The 18,046-nt window shown below is 40.9% G+C and overlaps 1 protein-coding gene across 3 annotated transcripts in view; it reads right to left on the bottom strand.

The window, feature by feature from the left end:
- The window catches only part of LOC134349599 (tau-tubulin kinase 2-like), a 350,526-nt gene extending 334,326 nt beyond the window's left edge, over positions 1-16,200 (bottom strand). For 2 of the 3 annotated variants that reach the window (XM_063054164.1, XM_063054174.1), the window contains exon 1: positions 15,972-16,200. The gene's annotated coding sequence lies outside the window, so the exon portion shown is untranslated. Of the gene's footprint in view, positions 1-15,558; positions 15,889-15,971 lie in introns of those variants that run through there. The other variant, XM_063054168.1, reaches the window with a different exon arrangement.
- Positions 16,201-18,046: the final 1,846 nt, after the last annotated feature.

Raw genomic sequence — 18,046 nt, 5'->3', positions numbered from 1 at the left:
AGAGGGAAGAATGAATTCAATTAAATACCAGCAAATTCTGGAAGCAAACATCACACCGTCTGTCAAAAAGCTGAAGGTGAAAAGAGGATGGCTTCTACAATAGGATAATGATCCTAACCACCTCAAGAGGCGCAAGCTGAAGGTTTTGCCATGGCCCTCACAGTCCCCTGACCTAAATATAATCCAGAATCTGTGGATAGACCTCAAAAGAGCAGTGCATGCAAGACGGCCAAGAATCTCACAGAACTAGAAGCCTTTTGCAAGGAAGAATGGGCTTAAATCCCCCAAACAAGAATTGAAAGACTCTTAGCTGGCTACAGAAAGCGTTTACAAGCTGTGATACTTGCCAAAGGGGGTGTTACTAAGTACTGACCACGCAGGGTGCCCAAACTTTTGCTTCGGGCCCTTATCCTATTTTGTTATTTTGAAACTGTAAAAGATGAAAATAAAAAACTAATCTTGCTTAAAATATTTAAGAAATGTGTCATCTTTAACTTCATGCCTTTTGGAAATCAGATCATCTTTTACTTGCTTAGCTATTCACGGTAACAGAAATTTTGACCAGGGGTGCCCAAACTTGTGTATGCTGGTGTAAATCCATAGCTCCCTGAAAGTGACAAGTAAATAGGGTGATAAGGAAGTTGCACAGAATTAGTCAAGTATAAAAGCAGCAATTCATGTTGCAGCTGTATAAAACTTGGGAAGGCCAGACTTTAAATATCGTGAGTCAGAGCTGAGAATCAACCTGGTAAGAAAAATGTACAAGCACATAAACAGGGTAAGTAGTCAGAGTCTTTTACCCAGATTGGAAGTGCCAAATACTCGACTGCTTAGTTTTGAGAGGGGGAGCAAGTTTAAAGATTTACATGGCCATGGACGGACACAGGGACGGACACAGACACACACTTTTACTTGTAGGTGCCTGGGAGATAGGGGAAGTGGTTACGATAGGAATAAGCAGCATTTGGACAGACACATGAACAGCTAGGGAACAGAAGGTTGTGGCTATACAAGCTTTGACCCCAGCATCTGCAGAGTATTTTGTGTTCAAGCTGATAGGATTAGTTTAAATAGGCACCATTGGTGTCAGAGGCATCATGGGCAATGAGCCCATTCCAGGACATTCTATGCATTGCATTGTGTCAAATTTATTCAGTTTGTTCTGCTACATTTTCTAGAAGCAGACAATTCTCAGTTGAAGTCAAAAGGTTCCAAGACTGGGTAGACACAACTTAAACATTTCGTACAATGGCTAGATTATAAAGAGTTAACTGGCATTGTACCATCAGGTAGGAGATACAGATGCCTGAAGGCACACACTCAGCGACTGAGGAACAGCTTCTTCCCCTCTGCCATTTGATTCCTAAATGGACTTTGAATCTTTGGACACTACCTCACTTTTTTAATATACAGTATTTCTGTTTTTGCACATTTTTAAATAATCTATTCAATATACGTAATTGATATACTTGTTTATTATTGTTTTATTTTTTTTCCTCTCTCTGCTAGATTATGCATTGAACTGATGCTGCTAATTTAACAAATTTCATGTTACATGCCGGTGATAATAAACCTGATTCTGATTAACTACAGTACATGTAACTATTGAGCTGCTTTTTGTAATTTTCAGAAAGGTTCTTTTTTAAGTTTTCTTTTCACCTTTCCTTTTATCCTATTTCAATGCTGCTTCCAAAAAAATTCCATTCAAAAGTGAAGAACATAAGAGCAGACAAACAATTCTAAAACAAATGTGATTAAAAATTTCAGCAAAGCAGCCTTAATCCCCTTGCATGGAGAATTCCCAGAACCCAGTAGTCAATGGATGAAGAAAATTCTCACATTACCATCCAATATAGCTACCGCTTACTTTGTGACCATGATCTATGTCTCTCAGGAAACAACTTTTTCCTTCTAAATTCAACATTATATGACCAATATTATTAAAATTGTTTCTTATATAACAACTCTCCCATCCTAGGGGTCAACCTTGTGGATGTTCACTGCACAGCTCTATTGCAAGTATACCCTTCCTAAGGAAGGGAGAACTCTGCACAATCATCTGGTTGTAACCTCAAGGCCCTAGACAATCATAGTAAGCATTATACCTCTTGTAGCTGATTTCCTTTTATAAAAGCCATGTAACATCTGCCTTCTAATTTGCTTGAGGACCTGTTAACTTCCAAATCCCTGTGAACACCAGCACAGATGAATCCTTTAACACTTTGCTTTTTCCCTCTACGAAAATAGATTAATTTTATTTATGCCCTTCATTTAGCTTATCTATATTCATCCAAGAGCTTCACTGCGCCTTCTAATAACCCACACCAGCTCCTAGCTTTGCATCATCCGCAACCTTAATATATTACATGGAATTTCTTAATCATTGATAATACATTACAAACTCCTGGAGCCCCAGCACTTATCCCTGTGGCACCCGACTAGTCAGTCTCTAAACTTAAAAAAAAATGGCCTATTTATTCCAACAGTTTCTGTGCACTGATCTTCAGTACAAATATTTATATTATTCACAATAACTTATGCTGTAACACCTTTTCAAAACTGATCTGAAAGCTCAAGTGTACCAATAACAATAGGTTTCCCATCTTTTCCTGTGGTTAGTAGGTTATCAAATGATTTATTTTTCATAAATACATGTTAATAGTAACAGGATTAAGTAGAGTCAAAACACCCCATTACCACTTAACAATAAAACCACAGTTTTTTCTTAGCACTAACAACAGGTTTGCTGACACAGCCAATTTTCTTTCACCCTCTTCTCAAAACAGTGGGTAAATTCACCCCTTTCCATATGGCGGAAACCATTCAAGAATCTATAGAGTTTTGTAAACTGACAACCAATGCATTCAGTATTTCCTTTGCTGCTACTTTCAAAACTGAGATGCAAGCAAAGGCCCAATTTATCACCTTTCAGTCCTGTTAATTGCTTCAATAGATTTCTTTAATCAAATTTTTTTAAGCTCATTGACATTTTTCCTTCACAGAAACAGACAAAATACAGTGGATTCCAGTTAATTGGGTAGCCACTTATCTGGGATACTCTTAAGAACAAAATCTAATCAAGAAAAGAACTGGTATTCTTTTCATTTATTTGGGACACTACTCTGCTTAACTGGGACAAGAGACTGTTGCCAAAATGTCTGACTACAGTCAGATGCATGCACTTGTGCGGCTGTGAAACACTATATTATGATTAGAGCAAATAGTTTTTAAATAGCATCAGTTGTGTGTGTTCAAAAAGCAGTGAGTTTTGTCACTGATAGTTGGTGAGAACTATGCAGTAAGACAATTCTGAACTGTCTTGCTCACTGCAGTTCCAAGCATTCAGGTTTGGAGATGCTAGAAACAGCCAGATGTGAAAAGGAAACAAATCCCCTACTTCAACAAGTTAGGGACCACAAAGAATTAAAATAGCAACAATCATCTTGAACGTTACAATGAAAATGAGGATGTGAAGGATGCAATTGTCGAAAGCATTGTATGAAGACAGTCCATTTTCTGCACTAGGTGTCTGGCTGGTTTTGCTCATTTACAGTTAATCAAAAAAAAAACACACAGCATACACTCTGCCAATATCTATTAGGAACTAATACAGTTTTACAGTTTTGCTAGTGTTTGATTTGTTCTGTATTCCATTGGTTACTCAGTTTAATAGTAGTTTGTCTTTTTAAAAAAATACATTTTTAACCAATCCTATGGAACTTCAGCTAATTGGGGCAGCTGCTTAATTGGGCCAAAATGTACTGGTGCCAATTACAGGTTTCCCCTACCATCCAAAGGTAGAGCATTCCTATGAAATGGTTCGTAAGCTGAAATGTCGTAGAGCGAAGAAGCAATTACCATTTATTTATATGGGAAAAATTTGTGAGCGTTCACAGACCCAAAAATAACCTACCAAATCATGCCAAATAACACATAAAACCTAAAATAATAGTAACATATAGTAAAAGCAGGAATGATATGATAAATACACAGCCTATATAAAGTAGAAATACTTTTCCACACTCATTACTGCACTGTTCTCTGTAGTGAAAATCTCGCGCAAGCGCCGTCGGCAGAAAATCTCACACAAGCGCTGTTGGCAAAAACACGGTGCAAGCGCTCTCTAGTAACCTTTAAGCTATGAAGCTGCCAATTCATACCAAATAACACGTAAAAATACACAGCCTATATAAAGTAGAAATAATGTATGTACAGTGTAGTATCACTGCACTGAGCACACTGATGATGGTGTGTTAGACTCAGTCGTCGGAGGTTGGGGTGGTGCAGTGGCCCTCACCCTACAGGCCGCCGACAGATACCGAACCGCGAAGCATGCAGGGGTCCAGCGGTAGCCAGGAGGCATCCAGCACATCTTTAAGAAAAAAGCCGAAATAAACATGATAATTAATTACGTGTAGGGCGGCACCTAGTTAATCAGCATGTTTATTTCGGTTTTTTTCTTAAAGATGTGCTGTGCGCCTCCCGGCTACCGCTGCATTCTCTGCGAATCGCTCCTATGACTGCCTGCCTCGATGTCGAAGGTCGAGGTTTGTCATCTGCCATGGCTGATGCGCAGCTTGCTTGACTGCTGAGCCTCGCGCATTTTTCTATCATACAGTTCTTTGTAAGGACTGAAACCATCCTGCAAATATCTCCTAAACCTACGTACCCTTTCAAAATTAAAGTCATACTTTATCATTGCAGCGAAAATCTCACGCAGTTGCTTCACATTCAGTTCCTGGACGACTTCACTTTCGGTCCATTCGCTACTGTATTCAGTTTCAATTGTTATCCTTTCCTCTTCCAATTGCATCAGCTCTTCATCTATCAGTTCTTGGTCATGGGATGCCAAAACCTCTTCAACATCATCTTCATCAGCTTCCACAAGCCAAACTCATTTAGTCCTTACTTCGTTCACCACGATCGAAACGCTTAAATATGTCTAGTTTTATGCCAAGTGTTTTCCAATACCTTAGAACTCATCTTGCAAACGGCTGCTCACAGGCACATGTTAAAGCAATGTCGTTCCGAATCAGGGGGAGAGCGGATGTTCGGGGCGCGCGCTGCCTTTTATTGCACACTGATTTTCCCCGCGCACTGCTTTTTTTCCATAACAGTGAAAACACCTTCTGAAAGCAAAAACAGGTAACTAATGTAGGTCTTTCGTAACAGTGAGGTTTCGTAAAGCGAACGTTCAAAAAGCGGGGGACACCTGTACCCAGAATCAACTGTATTTAATTTATATGCCTCTTCCTTACTCCCAATGTGTTTTTTTCTGTCTCAGTCTATAAAGGGTCTGCATTAACTTTTGTTAAACTTTTCTTTTTACATATCTATGGATACATGCTTGCTATTGCATTTTCCTTTCATACTTGCCTCTCCTTTACCAAATTCTAAACTTTTCTCAACCTTTAGACGTGCTGCATTTTTCCTCAACAGTATCAACAGATTAACAGTATCTTTAGCTTCTCTTATTAGCTACAGCCAAGACATATTCCCTCAGATACCTGAGCCTTAAATGTCAGCAATTCTTTAAATTTTAGCTACTGCCTGTTTATTACCATATCTTTTCATGAATTTTCCTAATCTATCATGCCCAATTCACAACTCGTTCTTCTGCATTTTGTCTATTTAAAGTCCTGGTTTCAGATTGAGCAAAATAATCTTTAATTCTTTTATGAATTTCCATCATATTATGATCACTATTCCCTAAAGACCTCCTGTATCCAAGTTATGAATTATCCTCTTCTCATTGTATAACACTAGATATAACATAGCACTTCCCTGGTTGGTTTTTCAACAAAAAGATCTACAAAACCATTTCTCATAGCCTATGAATTTACCTGTCACATAATTTCATTTACCCAGTCTACATGTAATGTGGCACTCCACCCTCACCATTCCTAACATCCTCCACTCCCACCAGATTTACAAACTCGCTTTCTGATCCAAGTTGACAAATACAGTACTATGCAAAAGTCTTAGGCACCCTAGCTATATATATCCCATTCTTTACTATCAAGGTTACCCTTCCCCCTCATTTCTTATTGGCCATCTTTTCCACAAGTAACTCCCAACCACATTCTGTACTGGCTTTCTAAAATATACCCATGTTTGTTGTACTACCAAATTTCCCTGTGCTTTCACTCTAATTGGAGAGATATGCTTATTGCTGTTTGCACTATCCCTTCATAAGCGTCTTGTTTACTACCTTATTTATCACTTTATCTTTTCCCTTTACAAGTCCTAAATTTCTTCTCACCCAAAGCCTCCACACAATTTAGTTTCAAATTTGACTATAGTACTAGTTATTTGATTTGTTAGAATATTGATCCCAACTTGATTCCAGCGAAACCCTTCCTAAAGGGTCAGCTCCCACCTCCTCATTACTTTTGCCATGCCCACTGAATCAAAACCCATTTCTCACACCAAACGTGGCATCATGTATTCAATTCCCTTCTTGTGACCCTGGAACCAATTCACACATGGCTCAGAAAGTTATCTACAAATTACTAGCTTTGTGACCTGCTTTTTACTTTGGATCCTGGCTGCTCCTTGAGCAGAAACTCTTTCATCCTGTCTGGTGTTTGTTCCCACCTGGATCAGAATTATGGATCAATCCTTCCCATCACATTGCTCTAGATCCATAGAGATACACTTGACCTTGGTACAACACAGGTAATAAAACCTTTGGGACTCATGCAGATGGCTTCAGGAAACAGTACTCTGCCCCCAAATATAATATCCCCTATCACAATAACTTTTCTCACTTCTCCAACTTTTATAGTCCCTGTACTATGCTCTTGTAGTCAATTTGCTCAGCCTGCTTCCAGTCTCTGCTTTTCCCACACACATTTCTTGTTGAATATTGCATCAATTCTACCCTTAAACAGAAGTGAACCTTCTTCACAAGCAACTAAATACCATGGTCCCTTTTGAACAATCAATCTGACGGCTTATTAAAACAAGATATCCCAGTAATTTTCCCTTTCCCTAATGAATCCCAGTATCCAAGTCTTGAAATCTAGCACATCAATTCCAAATAGAAATTCTTCACATTACCTGCAATAATTTTCTGTGTGGATACCAATAGTCACTAGCTCCCACATACTAAAGTTACAACACCAGTCTTAATTACTTTAAATTTAAAGTTTTACTATAAAATATAAAGAAAGGGTAGAAGTTTTAACACTTACACATAACACTGCTGGATAATCACTTAACTCGGAGTCATGCTGGATATGTTGAAATCTACTTCTATTCCCTTGCACTGGGAATGTTTCCATTAGCCAGCAGTTCAAACAAGAATTTTTAATTCCAAACAACTAATCTAACAGAGAACTGAATTTCACCAAGCCACTGATTATCACTTTAATATTTCTCACCGGATATCTGCGTGCCTTGGCTCCAAAGAGATGTTGGATTGCATAGGAGGAGATGGATTTCAAAAGAAGCGAATGAGGCAGTTGAGACATTCTGTGCACTACCATTCCCGAGGAGACTTTGGATTGTGCATAATTCGGCACAAGGGCCGATAAAAAGTTAGGCATAAATGGGGCAGCCATTGTATGAGTGGGGAGTTCAGGCTTGGGCTCACATAGGCATCAGCCAGGAGAGGCAAAGACCATATGTAGATTTTTTTTATTTAATTTTTCTCTCTTACTTATTGCACAGTTAAGAGCAGTGAGGATAACAGGTAAGATAACGGAATGCTCCTCTTCCAGGATCTGGGAAGGCAGGGAGACCTCCAGTGTCTGGGATGACTACAGCTGCAAGAAGTGCAGTTTCTTTCAGATTGTGTTAAGGAATTGGAGCGGGAGCTGGATGAACTTTGGATCATTTCAGAGGCTGAGGGATTGATCGACAGGTCAGACGGGGAGGTAGTTACCTCTACGGTGCAGGGCATGGGTAACTGGATGATTGTCAGGGGGCGGAAAAGAGATAAGCAACCAGTGCAGAGTACCCATATGGTCATTCCCCTTAACAAGAAGTATACTGCTTTGCATGACGTTGGGGGTGGGATGACTTAGCTACCTAGATCAGGTCTCCGGCACAGAGTCTGGCTATGTGGCTCAGAAGGAAAGAGGGAAAAAGAGGCAAGCTGTAGTGATAGGGGATTCAATGCGAGGTGAACAGCTGTGTGAATGAGAACGAGATTCTAGGATGATACGTTGCATGCAAGGATGCCAGGTTCAGGAAGAGTTCAATCGAGTCCGCAGCTTTCTTAAGTGAAGGTGAGCTGTCAGAGGTCATGGTCCACATCAGTACCAATAACATTAATAGGAAGAGTGATGAGGTCCTGCAAAGTGAGTTCAGGCAGTTAGGTGCTAAGTTAAGGGACAGGACCTCCAGGGTTGTGACCCCAGGATTGTCATACATGCCATGTGCTAGTGAAGCCAGAAACAGGAAGATCATACAGTTTAACACGTGGCTAAGGAAATGGTGCTAGAGGGAAGGCTTCAGATTTTTGGATCATTAGACTCTCTTCCAGGAAAGAGAGGGGCAGGGGGAGCATTCTAAAGGTGGAGGGTGAGCAGCCAGAAGTCTTAGTACATATTGGCACTAATGACATCGGTAGGAAAAGGGAGGAGGCCCTGAAAAGAGAATTTAGGTAGTTAGGTAGAAAGCTGAAAAGAACGACCTCCAGCAATCTCTGGATCGCTGCCTGTGCCACACGCCAGTGAGGGCAAGAATAGGATGATTTGGCAGATGAATGTGTGGCTGAGGAACTGGTTCAGGGGGCAGGGCTTCAGATCATTGGAATCTCTTCTGGGGAAGGTATGACCAGTACAAAAGGAATGGGTTACACCTGGAGCCAAGGGTCACTAATATCCTTGGGTAGCTTTGCTAGAGCTGTTGGGGAGGGTTTAAACTAATTTGGAGGGAGTTGGGTATCAGAGTGATGAGAATGTGGCAGTTGGCATACAAGCAGCTTCAATGAGACTGTCAGGAAGGACAGGCAGAAAATAGGGCAAATTTGCAGTCAGTGGGGATCAGTTGCAGTGTAACATGGAGACAAAAGCAAAAAGGGTGATGAATACAGGGCTGCGGATGTTATATTTGAATGCACACAAAATACAGAATAAGGTAGATGATCTTGCCACACGTTTAAGAGATTGGCAAGTACGATGTTATGGGCATCTCTGAGTCGTGGCTGAAAGATTATAGTTCGGAGCTTAACATCCAAGAATACACATTGTATTGAAAGGACAGGCAGGTAGGCAGAAGGGGTGATGTAACTGTTGTTAAAAAATGAAATATTACACAGGCAAGATAATGCAACCATGGCCGAACAGGGAAGTCAAAGACAACATAAAAAGATCAAAACAGAGGGCATGTAGGTAGAGGACTGGGAAGCTTTTAAAAAGCAATGGAAGGCAACCAAAAAAAGCCATTACAAAGGAAAAGATCAAATATGAAGGTAAATTAGCCAATAACAGCAAACAGGATACCAAAAGTGTTTAGATACATAAAGAGTAAAAGAGGGCAAGAGTTAATATCGGACCACAGGAAATTGCGCAGGAGGGGGATAAATTAACAGTAGACAAACTAAGTACTTTTCATCAGTCTTCACTGTGGAAGATGCTACCGGTATACAGGAAGTTCAAGAGTGTTGGGGGCAGAAGTGAGTGTAGTTACTATTGCTATGGGGAAGGTGCTTGGATACCTGAAAGGTCTCAAGGTAGATAAGTCAACTAGACCAAATGGACTTCACCACAGTGTTCTGAAAAAGGTAGCTGAAAGTGATTGTGGAGGCATTAGTAATGATCTTTCAAGAAACAAGAGATTCTGGCATGGTTCTGGAGGATTGGAAAATTCCAGATGTCACTCCACTCTTCAAGGAGGCAGGGACACAGAAGAAAGGAAATTATAGACCAGTTAGTCTTACCTCAAGTGTTGAGAAGATATTGGAATCAATTGTTAAGGAGATTTCAGGGTACTTTCAGGTACGTGATTTAATAGGCCAAAGTCAACACAGTTTTCTTAAGTGAAAATCTTGCCTGGCACATCTGTTGGAATTCATTAAGGAAAATACAGACAGGATGGACAAAGGAGAGTCAGTGGATGTTGTTTACTTGGATTTTCAAAAGGACTTTGACAAGTTGCCACATATGAAGCTGTTTAACAAGATAAGTACCCATGGTATTACAGGAGAGATATTAGCATGGATAGCAAATTAGCTGATTAGCTGATTGACAAATTGGCAGGAAGCAGAGTGGGAATGAAGGGAGCTTTTTTTTTCTGGTTGGATGCCAGTGACTGTTCCAAAGGGATCAGTGTTAGGACCACTTCTTTTTACATTATATGCCAATGACTTGGATAACGGAATTGATAGCTTTGTGGCCAGGTTTACAGATGATACGAAAATCTTCTCCGTGGATTGTCACCTTGTCGTAGTGGACGAGGGTGAGGTCCCTGACAAAGAACAATCCAACCAAGACCTCAACGGTGGAACAGGCGGATGAAGTTACTTCAAACTCAACGGCTGTGAAGGCGGATGAAGGCTGCAACAAATCCATCAGCTCTAATCGTCGTGGTTTCCACGTCATTGGAATCAGTTGGTTGATTTGTGAAGTATCGTGTGCTTCTTGGAGTGCAACATCAAGTACACGTTAAACAAATACACGCACGGGCGTCTTCACTCTGGGCCACTTCTTCAGAGCGAAGACCATCATTCTCGACCTCGAGAGATAGCCACGACAACAATACAAAAACAGGTGAAGGGGCAAGTAGCGTTGAGGAAGCAGGGAGGCTGCAAAAGGACTTGAACAAACTAGAAGAATGGGCAAAGAAGTGGCAGATGGACCACAGTGTCGGGAATTGTATGGTCATGCACTCTGATAGAAGGAATAAATGGTCTAATTCTGTTCCTAGGTCTTATGAAAGGTGGAACCTGTACAGAAGGGACAGTTTGTACCTGAACTAGAAGGGGAATGAATATGCTTGCAGGAAACTTTGATAGTGCTGCACAGGGCTGGGAACCAGAGCCAGAGTTGCATGTGGATGGTAACCAGAGCAGATAGTGGAGTGGCTGAGGAGACAGATGGTGTCAAGCCTACAGACAAAGTCAGGAATCGAAAGGTAGAGCATGGTGAGAGTACTGTTCAGGGCTGTGTATATTTCAATGCAATCAGTATTGCAGGAAAGGCAAAAGAGTTAGGGTATGGATCAGCATGTAGAAATATGACACCCTAGCCATTAATGAGAGTCAGTTGCAGGAGGTTCAGGGTTCAGGACTGGCAGCTTATTGCTCCAGGGTTCTGTTGCTTTAGATACAGCGGGAGGGATTACAGGGGGAAGAGTGGCATTAGTGATCAGGGAAAATGCTCACACAGGACAGACTGGAGAGCAGATACTGAGGCTATATGGGTGGAATTGAGGAATAAGAAAGGGATGACAACGTTAATACTATAGACTCCCCTCCCCCCCCCCAGTCAGTGGGATTTAGAGTAGCAAATTTGTATAGACATCGCAGACTGCGGCCATAAACACAAGGTTGTGATAATAGGCATTTTTAAACTTTCCACATGTTGCCTAGGATTCTCACACTGTAAGAATAGGCTGGATGGGATAGATTCTGCCAAATATGTTCAGGAAAGTTTCCTTAATCAGTATGTATAGGTCCCAAGCACAGAGTGTGAGATACTAGATTTCCGATAGGGAATGAGTCAGGGCAAGTGACAGAAGTTTGCGTAGGGGAATATTTTGCATCTAGACATCATAATGCCATTAGTTTCAAGAAAATTATGGAGGAGGATAGGTGTGGTCCTCAGTTTGAAATTTTTAATTGGAAGAAGTTAATTTTGATGGTATCAAAAAAGATCAGTCAATATGGATTGAGATAGGGTGCCTTCTGTTGAAGCGTACTTGGTAAGTGGGAGGCCTTCAAAAGTGAAACTTTGAGTGTACAGATTTTGTATGTTCCTGCCAGAATAAAAGGCAAGGATAACAGGGTTAGGGAACCTTGGCTTTCAAGATGAGTCCCCGGGTAAGGAGAAGGAGCCGCAGGTATAAGCAAGGAAGGAACAAATGAGGTACTTGAGAATAAGAAATGCAAGAGAGCACTTAAGGAAATCAAGAGGACTAAAAGAAGGTAAAAGGTTACTCTAGCAGACAAAGTGAAGGAGAATTCAGAGGGCTTCTACAAATATATTAAGAGCAAAAGGATAGCAAGGGCCAAAACTTGACATCAGGAAGATCAGAATGTTAATCTATACATGGAGCCAGAAGAGATGGGCATGATCTTAAATAGAATGTTTGCATCTGTATTTACTTTGGAGACAGGCACAGAGTCTATAGAAGTGAAGCAAAGAAGCAGTGAAATCATGGACCATATACAGATTACAGAGGAGGAGATGTTTGCTGTCTTGAGCAAAATTAATGTGGATAAATCCCGGGCCTAGCAAGGTGTTCCCTCCACCCCTGTGGGAAGCTAGTGCAGAAACTACAGGGGCCCTAGCACAGCTATTTAAAATAACCTTAGCCACAAGTGAGGTGCCAGAGGTTTGGAGAACTTGGGGAAATGAGTTATAAGGAAAGGTTGAATAGATTAGGACTTAATTTGCTGGAAAGGGGAGATTTAATAGAAGTATACAAAATTATGAGGGATATAGATACTGTAAATGCAAGCAAGCTTTTTCCACAGAGATTTGGTGAGATGAGAACTAGAGTTCATGGGTTATGAATGAAAGATGAAATGCTTAAGGGGAGCATCAGGGGGAACTTCTTCACTCAGAGGCTGGTGAGAACGTGGAACAAGATGCCAGTGGAAATGGCGGGTGTGGATTCAACTTCAACATTCAAAAGAAATTTTGATAGGTACATGGATGGGAGGGATATGGAGGGCAGTGGTCCAGGAGCAGGTTGATGGGAGTAGGCAGATTAATAGTTCAGCACGGCATAGAAGGACTAGGGGCCTGTTTCTGTGCTGTTGTCTTCCATGACTCTATGCTGGATAGGACGTCTGAATTTTTTGAGGAGAAACAAAATGAGTAATATACCTATTGCTTAACCATAGCAATTATAATAAAGAATCCTTCCAAAAAAATCACTGTATTCTACTGAATCCCAGTAGTACAATACGATATTAAATTTCAATAATTGGTGCAATTAAAGCCCATCATCATTACTTCCCATTCCAGTACCATAACAACATTTTCCACAAACACAAGCACTTAACTAAACTACATCAACATTGTTCAAAATTTGCAAAACATCACAAAATTATTTAGGGTAGATTCATGTCCTGTCTCATGGACATAGAAGAAGAAAGGAACAAGAAATGTTCACTCTTTTTAAAATCTTTTCTCATTTTCAGCTTGGTTTATTTAGTAGCATTCTTGTCAAAGCCAAATGATTACAATATGGATTTGTGCAGCTATCACTACAGCACAGTAACTGAATCAGTGCTATGCATTTTAGATGGCACATTAAACTCATGACCCCTCAAATGCACATGAAATATTTCCCAGCACCAAGGAAGAGCAGGAGTGCTCTCAGCACTAAATAAATCTCGCTGAACCAACACCGAAAAGCAGATTATTTTCCTTTGGGATTCACATGGGGTTTGTAAAACCATGTTAAGTATAACATTTGATGCTGTTCTTTTTAAGTAATCTATCAAACTACACACACACTGTACATAACTATACTTACACTGTGCTGGGCTTTTATTCCCTTTAAAGTTAACAAGATCGCATCTTAGAATTAATTTCCACAGCACTGCATTATCCTATAACAACGTCAGTTGAACTAACAGTATGTTTATTATCAGAATCATCAAAAACCACAGTCTAGGTTTAAATTTCTATGGAATGATTACCAATTTATTTCAATAACTATTTACCTACTTGAACCAACCATTATCTTTTCCCTTCTAGACTTCAAAATACTGACCATCCTTCATAGATTAACAACCAAAGCACGTGGGTTCAATAATATTGTAATCCTGGACCTGCTGGTCTTTGTAGTTAAATTCATGAAAAATCATATTACAGTATAGACCTTCATGAAATCAGTGAGTTAGTCATCATTAAAACTTGAGCTTTCAAAAAAGCAGCTCTCAGTTACGAATTGCCTAGAAAACACAGAAAACCGTTGAGTACTGTAAACAAATGTGGTGCGTCAAATCCCACAGCCAACCAACAATGATGCTGTTTCTACTCTCAGACAGCCATCTAATTTTTGTTAAAATACGGCTCAGTAACAATGCTCATCAGTACTTCCTATGCTCTTTGAGATTACTAATTTATACCAACCACTGCATTTATTTCGACTTTAAGAATATGTGAATGGTAAAATCAGTCTTCTGTTAGTGTTCTTACTGCTGCCAATACACAAAAATACATCCTAAGCACTCATGGGTACTAAGTACAATGGAGGCATACAACTGAAAAATTATGTGAAATATCCAGTTTAAACTAAAAAAAATTACATTTTCTCTGTTATCATTTTTCTTGTCAGAACAATTACATACATATGGAAACAAAAAAAATCACCTATTAAAATACCGTAAGAAATTACAAAAACTGTTCCAAGATCACTACATAAATCTGATCAATTAACTTCACTGTGGAATCCTGTTGATGATTCACAACACATCTTAGCTAAAGAACAATGGATTTCTTTATAAAAATAAAATCACACTTACACTGAGGAAATGACTTATTTGTTTGACTAACAATCAGCTTCTTTTCAAAATATACATTTTCTCTAGACTGCTGTTATAAAGTTCAGAAACCACAATGAATGTTAAAAGAATGAAAGTGAAAGCAGTTTTCTGTATTGTCCACACCTTTCAATGACCAATCAGGTTGCAGTTCCTACAACAATGCTTACTTATACAATCCTTAAATTTTATAATAAAACGAAAAGAAAATGCAAATCAATTCATCTATCTCACTAATTTAGGTAACTATCACAAGTTAGTTGCCTCAACTCAAACGGTTAAATGCAAATTCATATTTGAATTTCAATAACTATTACCCTTCAAATCCATAATTAATATTATCTGTGCATCATTTTACATATATAGATTATCTAAATTCACAAATCTAATGGCCTTGAAAGCCACAAGGAAATCCCTTACCACAAAACAATACCAACGTGCAAATAAGACCTAGTTTTCTAAATAAAGAACCCAAGTAAAACCCATTTATTTCAAAAAAAAATCATCAGGTATTGAACGCAAATAAATGCCTCTGCACATATTAGTGACGCAAAGGCATGAACAGAATACACCATGAGGCAATAAATATTACAGTGGGGTTGCTTTTTCTGCAGCATCGCCAAAAGCTGCTCTATCACTGTTATTTCGTCGATCCATTCTGTCAGAGCCAAATGATGTCCTCCAACAACAAAAAAAACCGCGCCGCTTATATCCACTGGGTTTCAAACAAATGCTTCTGCGTTCTTTCAAGGTCAATGCCATCTTCCAAAAATACGTAAACTAAAACAAACCCCTAAATGGTATCTAGAAGAGGAAACAATCTTATAAATCGTATTTCTGTGAGGCCTTCATAATATACACTGCAAATAATGCCCACGTTTGGAGATTACCATGGCCGACTGGATCCCAAGGATGTTCAGTAAAATGCTGACTGCTTCCAGCGCCTGTGTCAGAAGCAGGCGTGATGAAATTAGTCAGTCAGAACGTGCAGATCAATCAGCCGTGTTTTCCTTCCGCGGATCCGTTCAACTATCCGGCACCATCATATAAATGATTCCGCTTAAAAGGGCCAGGTGGGAAAATGGAAATCTGCTCAGAACTTGGCCAGGCAACCAAACCCCAATCAGTAGAGTAGAACCGGCGCCCTCCATTCTACCCTGTTAACGGGACGCCCCACCTCGGCCCGCTGTCCCACCCCGACCACCGGCAGCAGGTCGTTGTCTGCCTCTGTTGTTGCAGAGCGGCAGCAGCCTCACTCACCCACTGCCCTGGTGTGAAGAAACAGTTGTTGCCCGAGGCTTACCTGTGGAACCGCTCGACATCTCGGTGCGATTCGCCCCCTCGACGGCCGCCCGCTTTTGCCCCCGCCGCCCGCTCCTAATGTTACAAGCGGCGGGGTCTTTTGTGCCGTCCCTGTTTCATTGCCCGGCGAGGGGCGAGAAGAGGGTGAAGGACACCCCGGGGTAGTCAGGAGATGGAAGTCCCCCTCAATCAGAAGGCGGCTCCAGCGCCAGCTCCTCCTCCCTCCATGGTTGCCGCAGCCTCTTACGTCGCTCTGTACCATCGCAACCGGCCGATTCAACCCAAACCACGAAGCACGCGCCGCGCCACGCCCACCCGCTCCTCTTCCAGTCTCGCTTCTGCCATTGGACGGTGCCCGGCACCGTAAGGCGGGACACCATTTCCCTCCCGCCCTGCGCTGGCTCTGATTGGCGACGATTGACGCTCGTTCGCTCGAGCTGACACGCAAATCCTTCATTCTCCGCCTCACAAGACACCGCGCCAGCGGTATTCTGGGAATTGTAGTTTTCCTGTGGTAAAGTTAGTTTTGTCTCACTGCCTTTGCTTTGTTTTAAACCCTGCTTCAAAATTCAAGCTTAGTAGCAGGAAAAAATCTATAATCTAAAATGTAACAATAGAATACCTCGAAAAGAATAATAGAGAACAATGGAGTTATGAAAGGGGCATCAAGTTTGACCCTTTCACTGGAGTTCTTTGAAGATGTGACCAGGAGAACTTTGAAGATGTGACTAAGAGTTCATTGTTCCTTGAAAGTGGCTACATAGGCCAATAAGGCGGTTAAGAAGGCTTGTGGAATTACTTGCCTTTGTTAGTCCAAAACTCAGGAGGTTATGTTGCAACTTTATAAAACTCTAGTTAGGAACACATTTGGAGTATTGCATACAGTTCTGTTCACCGCACGACAGGAAAGATGTTGAGACTTTGGAAAGAATGCAGAAGAAATTTAGGATGCTGCCTGGTTTAGAGAGCATGTGCAATCATGAAAGACTGGACAAACTCGATTGTTTTCTCTGGAGGCTGAGGGGAGATCTGACAGAGATTTACAATATTATGAAAGGCAAAGGTAGAGTGGATGGGGAGTATCTGTTTCCCAGGGTTGAAATATCTCATACCAGAGGGCACATAATGAAGGTTAGAGGGGGTAGGTTCAAGGGGGATGTGAGGAGTAAGTTATTTATTCAGGGAGTCGTGGATGCCTGGAATGTGCTGGTAGAGGTAAATACAGTACCTTGGAGGCTTTTAAGAGATGTTTAGATAGGCGTATGGATGTAAGGAAGATGGAGGGATATGGACATGGAGTAGGTAGGAGTGATTAAGCATATGAGAAGCATATAGACAAGTACATGAATTGCCAAGGCTCTGAAGGCTCTGACCAAGTGCTGATGAATGGGTTTAGTATAGAAAGACACTTCATAGTGTAACACCCTGGAAAAGGTTTCACTGCTAATGAAACCAGGGTGATCTGGGTCTTTTGTTCGATGGGAGATGAAGAGAGAAGACTTCAGAGTGGAGCCATGATCCGACGAAGGAGGATCGGTGAAGGGGAAACCATGAGCTCCAACTTGTGCATATTAGACTGTTTCATTAAAATGGGCCCTTTTCTTTTCGATTTTCTTCACTAATCCTCTAGTCAAATTAAGAATTATAAAGCTAGATCGTTTAATGGCATATGGTGTTATTTCGTGGTACGAATTTATAACAGGGTAACACATCACACAGCATCCACACAAACAGGAGGTTTTGCACCTCAATCTCATACATTTGGTGGGGCCAGAGATTGTCTTCCTAGACTTAAGCAGCCGACAGAACATGATGCTTACAATTGTGGGGGCTCGTCTGGGATTGATTTCATTGGATGCTGTGTGATTGCCCTGAGCATTGAACCAGTGGGTTGTGTGTTTAAGTCTGTGCTAAACTACTGCACGGTAAAGTGATTACAATACGTGGGGATGGATGCTGCAGGGGTTGAGTGGTGGTGTGCATCCATGGGGTTACCGGTAACGAAAGTGTGCGTGTTCAGTGGGGTAGATATTCATACTCCTGCTGAATTGTTAATTGGACTTTTAAGTGCTGTTA

The sequence above is a fragment of the Mobula hypostoma genome, chromosome 1, assembly GCF_963921235.1.
Source record: "Mobula hypostoma chromosome 1, sMobHyp1.1, whole genome shotgun sequence".
Lineage (NCBI taxonomy): Eukaryota > Metazoa > Chordata > Chondrichthyes > Myliobatiformes > Myliobatidae > Mobula > Mobula hypostoma.
The sequence above is the reverse complement of the archived record's forward strand: the minus strand, read 5'-3'. Positions and strand labels throughout refer to the sequence as shown.